We start from the raw sequence: 8,048 nt of genomic DNA on the forward strand, positions 1-8,048 counted from the left end.
ACCATTTTTTATTTTCATAAATCCTCTCCTTCTTTGTGAGAGATGTATATTAATTACTGCTATCATTGAATCATATTTGCTCCTCTTCTCATCGAAATACCTCCTTTTTATTGGGTTGGAGTTCTTGTGGTAGAAGAAGTCAAAGAGTGCAACTTTGATTTCCAGAGTAGGCATTATATCTTAAGGATGGACTTTCCCGTTAACCACTTGCACGGTGTGGGGGAAATTACTATCACAAAGATAGTTTCCTAGAAGCGCCTTGCCAACTCGTTTCGTGACTTCATAGAATTTTGTTTACGGATTTCTCTCTTTCATTTATTATCTCACTCGCACAATTTCACTCCATTGTTTTGAATATTCTACAACAATTTTAGACTAGTAATTATTCCATTTTAATGGAGTTTCTGTATTGTGTGAGGAAAAATCAATGGTGAAATAAGAAGAGTCTGCAGTAACTATATTGATGACTGTAGTCGGAGCCCCGATATTCCAAGAATAATGGAATGATTTAATGATGAATTCAATGAGACAATGATGCACTAGAGATAAGTGAATTTCTTTCAGAATAGTAATGGCTCGTAGTAGATGCTTGGCCTGAAAAAGAAGTAGAGAATTGCTAACAACACATATTGATGGTTAAGTGTCTTTTCTCATTGTCTCTTGTGATTTATATTTGAGAATTAAATTAATATTGAGTCTACTATATTTTGCTTACAAGATCGTCAAATATTCACAAGTGCAAATAATTTCCTCCAATATTTTCAACCACGTTTCATTAGTTCATAATTTGAACATGAATATCTACTAAATATGTGTGTACCCTTTTCTAAATACTCGTCAAACATTTTACCTTGTTTCATTTCTGAAAGCTTACCGACTGGATCAAATTTTGAATTCCTCTGAGAGAAGCATAATATATCCTCACTTTATGTATCGTTTATACTTGACAACATGAAGTGTGAATTATAATATGAGTTTGGTGATCTCCCTAAACTTGAGATTACACATTCATATTTTAATATAATTGAGAATATTTACATTACTATAAGGATAACTTTGTCTCCTATGTTAATGTAAAGCTTTACCAGTACTGTAAAGTATTAGAGTCAACTTTAAAAGTTGCTTGGAAGAACTCAAAATTTGATCCAGTCGGTAAGCTTTCAGAAATGAAACAAGGTAAAGTGTTTGACGAGTATTTAGAAAAAGGTACACACACATATTTAGTAGATATTCGTGTTCAACTTATGAACTAATGAAACGTGGTTGAAAATATTGGAGGAAATTATTTGCACTTGTGAATATTTTGAGATTTATTTTGAGTGATTCTTACTCTAAATTTTATTTTTGTGTGAGGTACCCATTGTTCAGAAAGAGTGTGTTTGGTGTAAGAGATCGTTGCTCCAACATAGATATTGGTGATGAGGTTTTGAAGGATGACAAAACTTCTTCTCATAAAGAATTAAAATATTCTTTCCATTCATATTTGGTAAGTACTTCGAAAATGATTGAGACAACAATCACATGTGGAGTATAATTTTCGTGATTAAAAGGTACATAACATTTCTGGTGAGTATTGAAAAAAGAGAAGCGATGGTTATTAAAGTGTGGCCACACAAATGACGCTAACCATTCTTATATATTGTGATACTACATTAAATGTAGCTTATATCAAATATTGACAGATCTTCTCATTAAACTTTTATTATGTGAGAAGATAGTGTAGTTGTGGGAAACATTGGGCTATTACCATTTTAATAGAGATAATCTTGAATGGTGTCAACTCTTTCATGTGAACAGGGGCGGATCCATGTATTAATTTTTGGTGCTCGAGCACCCATTAACCGCTGCGGGTACTCTATGTAGACATACATAAAATATTGAAATTTTGGTATAAATATTAAATAGCACCGGGAAGCAATAAAAGATCTTGGTGCTTTCGTTAAAAGATTGAGGCTTTAGGATAAGCCATGGAGGAGCGGAGTTTGAATCCGACTCAAAGCAATATGTTTTTTTGTTGATTTTAAGGTGAGCACCCAAGACCATTGAATCCTAGGTCCGCCATTGCATGTAAATGCAAGTCATAACTGGAAATTCTTATTTTAAGAGTTCAAGGATTAGTCATCAAGAATTATCCAAGAAATGTTAATGCCGACGTTACATTTCCGGTGCATAAATATACTCAAGGAATAGTGGGGTGATAATATATACAAATGAAGTGCTATTCCTTTAAAACCCATATTTGACTATATCACTGATTTTCTACAACGAGAAGGATGAACTTTAATTTGTTCTTAACAGTCTCATAGTTTAAAGAGGGGCGATGGAGCGGTTGTGGACACTCTTGATGAGATTGCCTATGCAAGTAAGAAAGTGAGAGGCCGTTTTCTATGGATTTGGTGGTGAATCCTAGAGTACTCGCTGAACAGGAATGAGCGCAAGGCCCATATTAATCGGCATCGCGCCATTGCAGAACAAGAACTCATGTATAATACGAAGATGAATCTTATATTCATATTCAACCTAAAGGTTCAAGGCTGGCTAGCTACCTTTAGTTATGTGTTATACAAATATCCAATAATATCCTCGTGCGTTTGTGAGTCCTCATATTATTATTTAATAATGAGTGGGGGATTGTTTGATATATTAAAATATATAAGTATTATTTAATAATAATAGTAATTATATTATGTGGCTTTTCTAAAGAGTTGTGTCCCTTAAAGAAAGGTTGTGTCTTTTCTATTCAATAACTAATTCCTCTGTAGAAGGGTTTTAATGTTTTTCTTTAAAAAGAAGTCCAGGACTTCTATTTTAAAAACTAACATGAGAAGTGAAAGAAACAATTTCTTGTTCCACTCCAGAAAACTATTCTTTATTTTCATAAATCCTCTCCTTCTTTGTGAGAGACGTATATTAATTACTGCTATCATCGAATCATATTTGCTCTTCTCATCGAAATTCCTCCTTTTAATTGGATTTGAGTTCTTGTGGTAGAAGAAGTCAAAGAGTGCAACTTTGATTTTCAGAGTAGGCATTGTATCCTAGGGATGGACTTTCCCGTTAACCACTTGCACGGTGTGGGGGAAATTACTATCATAAGGATAGTTTCCTGGAAGCGCATTACCTACTCGTTTCGTGATTTCATAGAATTTTGTTTACGGATTTCTCTATTTTATTTATTATCTCACTTGCACAATTTCACTCCATTGTATTATTTTGAATATTCCACAACATTTTATTTTGGTATAAATGCGAGGGTAGTTGCCTGCATTATTACTTATTATTTCTGGGGACGTATAGTTCCTTCTTTCAGTCGAATTTATGGAGATTTTCCAAATCAACCTACAGAATTGAATAAAGTTCACGTGAAGGAATCTATTGGAGTAACCCCTGGTGTAAGTAAGATTTTTCATAATAATTTCGCTGGCTATGAAAGGTTAGGTTATGGAGGGAAGCTGGTTTAGTAAGTTCGATAATTACATCCAAATTTTCTACCGTTAAGTGTCAGGAAAATAATTACAATGTTGATACTAAACTGAAATTAAAAATAGTAAGAGAATTGTCACAAACACTGTGTTATGGTAAGTCAATGCCTTGAAAGCGATTTCGGCCAGACTCCAATGCAAATCATTAAGGCCGGTCACTCCCCAAGGTTCGACAGCTCTTCCAAACATGAGCACTCATGGCTGGAAGTTTGGAGTTGCACAAAATAATTGCCCAAAAATTCACGAAGAAAGAAATCCAATAAAGGGGAGAGTTAATGAAGAAGAAAATATTTCTTTCCTGTGTATTTTTCTCATAGAATAAGACATCCAATTCATAGTCCTCGAATTTTTTAGCGAGAAATTATACAGCCCATCAATTATGAACATAATGGCTGAAGCATTAAGGCCAATAGTTACATTCTGCACAATCAATTCGAGAGATGTTATGAAAATATTAATGTGTGGATGTCTATTACTCCTCTACACATAACTCCCACTAGTTCATGTTCATAACTTTTGTAGAAGTAACCCCCGTTACTTTATGACCACTACTCCCACACTTTACTTCTATAACCCCCAAATAGTTACTACCCATATTTATGATACACCCTTTGGTTTTCTCAATGTATTCCTATATATAGTTGAGTTGTATGTAATATTTGTATACTTGAACACATTTGGATGACTAAGAAATCTCTCCTATCTTGTCTCTCTATTTCTATTGTTTTCATCCTTTACTATTTATTGTTACTCTTTTAGCTTAATTTTACAATACGTTATCAAAGACGAAACTCTAGGCAAGTTTGAAGTTCTAACCAGATCCACCGTCTCTAAGTTATGTTTCGTTAGAAGAAGATATAATTTTCTTGGCATGCATTCTATGCTGGGTACTCTCTATCGCCAAAGACCCCTCTTTGGGAAAAGGTATGAGTTTCCACTAATTATCATTTGTTACTACTTTGTGGAATCATCAGGTGTGCTTCATATCTCATTCTTTTGTAGTTGAGTTTATTATCCATGTGATATTCAAGATTGCACTTACAAATATTCTTCATGTGATAACCCATTACACTTATATCCGTAGCCTTCTCTGAAATTTCTTTTAAATTGACCTTTCATTTCCCTAGCAACTTACTAGTCACACCCGATCCTTGCTCTCTAAAAAAAAAAAGGATTATTACAGGACTATGGAAAGCCTTTACTGTTATTTTAAGATGATAGAAGAGACAAATGTTTTATTAAGATTTACCTTAGAGATTCATTTCGTTCCATCATATTAAAGTGAAGGTCGATACTTTTTATGAACATAAAAGTGAAGGTCAGTATTTCATTTATCTGTTTTCGGTCAAACTTACATATATTTCAAACCCTATTAACTGTGATCAGTATTTGTCATGTTCTTCGTAGTTGAAAATATATTGTCTATATTTCAGATGAAATACTACCATAGTTATTTTTATCTAGTTTGCTAGTTGGGAGATCTTATAGTAAGTATATTATATTGACACGTCGTTTTTGTTTTTGACTTATACGCTACATGCACCTAAACCTGGTTATGATTTGCCTCTCCGTCCTTGTCGATATTATGGTTTGCGCAATTTTCACTATAGATTTGCTTGATGCTCATTAAGACTTGCTTATCCATACATTTTATTACTAATATGCTTATTGACAGTGGTGTTAACGCCTCACATTAGATACAAAATGAAATTGCATGTCAAATAGTCTTCTGTATATTAAAACTTATCAACCGCAAACAAAAGGGGAAATTGGACAACTGGTTATCAGGCTAATACATTTATTAAATATTTAATTGTTTGTCATTTTCTCATTAAGCTTGGGCCGTTGTTGGATGTTGACTTGCCTTAGTAGTATTTACATTTACAATAGATAAGTGCAGTAGGCTAAATATTTTGCATAAAGGATGCTATATTAAATCCCCTGAATTACAAGTTTGTTTCTTTTATTTAATATACCTTGTATAACGATTAAAATTAGTTTATTGTCAAAAATGATAAAAGTGACAGTACATGTAAGCTCTTCATTTTACAAGTTAGTATTGCACTATAATTGTAGAAGTTTTCATTGATAATATTTCAATAGATCAAGGGTGAGCCCTATTTCACGTTGGCCCATTAGGCCATACATTATGGGGAAGACGGTGGATTCAAGTCTCATAGCATTAAAATGATAAGACATTGGGTTAAAGTCCCAATGCACTATGATGACAAGATATTCCATCGATTTATGGCGTAACACGCCTTTATATGGGTAAGACGCTGGGTTTGAGTCCCGATGCACTGTATTTATGATATAATGATGACTAAGGCAAAATAATGTGTATTTGATGAAAAATTGTGAAGCCCGTCCCACTTGATATGCTCCATGTTGTGAGGGGAAAGTGGTAGATGCATACTAAGTCTCAATGAAAACAAGTGGTTAAACGAATGAACGTGGACGTGACAAAGGACAAAATAATTTTAATCATCATTGTGGTAATATAAGAGGAAGAACATTATGAGTTCTCAAAATGGTCCTTCTAAGGTGAAGGTAATTTTGTCATCAATTTGGTATGAAAGGTCCTTGGGCACGCAGTTGTCGTGCGACCAAATTTGATAAGTTTTATAAATCCTCCATCAAAAGAAAGGAAAACAATTTCAAAGTGATGTCGAGGTGGGTCTATGAATATGATAAAGACATTGGGCTTATAATGAAAGTTTATGAAGCACATATATATGATCATAGTCTATTTCTTAAAGAGAATGTGACTTGTGGTAAGCATCGTGAATGTTCACCCATTTTGAAAGTAAAATGTGTAACAGTGTGGGTAATGACTTCCTCATGTATTATTGAATAAATACTACACAACTAACGTCTACAGAAGGTTTGAGAAAAAAAAATTGTTTGACATAAATGGTCAGGTCACGTACTTTTAGTACGTCACGAATATTGTGGTATATCTTATCATGAATTAGCAAAGGGTAAAAATAAGAAATAAGTCTTTCTTATAAAGGTTTTGGCGATGACCATAATGACAATTAATCCGTAAAAGGAGATGTTCACCATATGGATGGTATTATGATATTGTAGTACATAATTAATTGGAGCTCTGAAAAAAGCTACTTTGTTACTACCCGGAGGAATGAAATTGTTCATAATATTGGTGTTGTAGTAAGTCTTAAAAGAAACTTTTTTCAAAGGCATTGGCAGAATATGAATTATATTGAGACTATAAATTATGGAAAGATTTTATATCTTCATATTACTACAATCAAAGCGGGTTATAAATATTTATGTTAAAGGTTACCCGCCTTTTCCTCATGTTTGAACTACACAAATACGAGCATGATAATGGAGTCACATGCGATAGTAAACCAGAAGTTTACTGAAAGAAATGTTTGTTGGCATGATCAGTTGGTCATCCCAATTCAAATGTGATGTGAAAATTATTGATAATTCACGTGGTTATATACTGAAGAATTAGAAATTCTTCAAGAATCCTCTTGTGCTGCTTGTTCTCAAGATGACAAATTGATTATTCTACCAGATTGTATCCCCTGATTTTGGTATATATATATATATATATATATATATATATATATATATATATATATATATATACGGGCCCAATCAACGCACATTATGGATCGATTTACTATCATATGGTTTTAATAGATGCATCTATGTTATGGTCACATGTGCTTTTGGTATCAATTTGCGATTTGGTATTGCAAGATTGTTTGCTCAAATTATTAAAGTAAGAGCATAGTTCCAAACTGTGAAAATTAAGCTGATATGCTGGTTTGAATCCAAGTTGGTTTAGCAGAAATTGTATACCTCCAATTATAGCTCAACAATTGGTTATGAGAAAAAAATCTCCCAAAAAGAAATTTGGTTTGAGATAGGTTATTTAACATGTAGAAGCACTTGTAAGCATCAAGCCAACAAATTATGATTTTCTCCTCGAGGTTGGTTCAGAGTCAGGAACCAAGTGATTCCTGTCTAGAAATTTGAATTTTCGGTATATGATTTAATTGCTCCATCACAACGCATAAAGATGGGTCCCCAAATAAGGTTGGGAGGTAAATGTTAGGTTTAACATAAGGGGGAGGGATGATAACCGGCTGGAAAATAAGGTATATGTAATGAATTATCGCTGGTATGATCCTCGTTTGAAAGATAGATCAAGTCGATTGCAAGACACATTTACTGACCCAAAAGTGAATATTATATTCCAGCTGCAAATGCTCTAATTCCAATTTGAATTAAAGTCCTCGAAAGACAGAGTGTGACGTCCCAACCGGAGGGCCGCGACGGGCACCCGGTGCTAACCCACCCGGGCACCTCTTAACATAAATTCCCATTGGGCGACAATTCATTTATATCATCATTTGCAACTATGCCCAAATAAATGTACATGAGCCGACGAGGCTTTACAAAATAATATCCCAACATATAGGCCGACAAGGCCAAACACATCTAACCATATACACATGTCTACGAGCCTCTAAGAAGAATACGTCATATCATATAGGAGGGGGGTGGACCCCCCGTGCCCTAAATATG

Source organism: Lycium ferocissimum, chromosome 12, assembly GCF_029784015.1.
Source record: "Lycium ferocissimum isolate CSIRO_LF1 chromosome 12, AGI_CSIRO_Lferr_CH_V1, whole genome shotgun sequence".
Classification (NCBI taxonomy): Eukaryota; Viridiplantae; Streptophyta; class Magnoliopsida; order Solanales; family Solanaceae; genus Lycium; species Lycium ferocissimum.